Source organism: Hypanus sabinus, unplaced genomic scaffold (assembly GCF_030144855.1).
Source record: "Hypanus sabinus isolate sHypSab1 unplaced genomic scaffold, sHypSab1.hap1 scaffold_584, whole genome shotgun sequence".
Lineage (NCBI taxonomy): Eukaryota > Metazoa > Chordata > Chondrichthyes > Myliobatiformes > Dasyatidae > Hypanus > Hypanus sabinus.
This window is the reverse complement of record NW_026781442.1, coordinates 278,946-280,000: the sequence shown is the minus strand read 5'-3', so window position 1 is coordinate 280,000 and position 1,055 is coordinate 278,946.

The window sequence follows — 1,055 nt, the reverse complement described above, 5'->3', positions numbered from 1 at the left end:
AAATCCATACGGGCGACCTTGGGAAGCGTGCGGAAATACCGCCGCGCGGCCCGGGTTAACGAAGTGGGGAGGCCCGTAACGCCCGTCGACCACTCCTAAGTGGTCGAGAAAAACGCCTCCCCGTAAATCTCCGGAAACCCCGCCAATGCCCCCGTACAGAAATTGCATGTGTCAAAGGGGCGGCCGTATCTGACCCCGGCTGCCGAGCCTCTGGAACTCCTGCCCGGCTACGACCCTCAAATCCGACCCGCATCCAGACTTCCGGAGCGGACTCAGTTAACGAATTGCCACCGGGCAACTGGTTAACCGGCAGTTCTCGGACGGCTCGTTAGCCGTGCCGACCGACCCCCCCGGCCGTGCGGTGGAGCAAGACAACAGTCCCCGGGCGGGCAATCGAGTTCCCGACCGGGCCCTGGCAGATCGTTAACCGGCCCGACCGGGACAAGTCGTTAACCAACTTCGGCGTGACAAATGGTTAACCGGCCCGGCCGGGACAAGTCGTTAACCAACTTCGGCGTGACAAATGGTTAACCGGCCCGGCCGGGACAAGTCGTTAACCGACGTCGGCGTGACAAATGGTTAACCGGCCGGGCCGGGACAAGTCGTTAACCAGACCCGAGCCGGCACTTCGGTAACCGACCGGGTCCGGTGCTGTCATGCAGAACAGGACAGAGACTTAGGCAGCGGCCCGGCGCGGACAGTTCTTCCGTTCGCCGGCTCGGTGACAATTGGTTAACCGACCGGGCTCAGGCAAATCGTTAACCGACGTCGGCGAGACAAATGGTTAACCGGCTCGGCCGGGACAAGTCGTTAACCAACTTCGGCGTGACAAATGGTTAACCGGCCCGGCCGGGACAAGTCGTTAACCAGACCCCAGCAGGCACTGCGGTAACCGACCGGGTCCGGTGCTGACATGCAGAACAGGACAAAGACTTGGGCAGCGGCCCGGCGCGGACAGTTCTTCCGTTCGCCGGCTCGGTGACAATTGGTTAACCGACCGGGCTCAGGCAAATCGTTAACCGACGTCGGCGAGACAAATGGTTAACCGGCTCGGC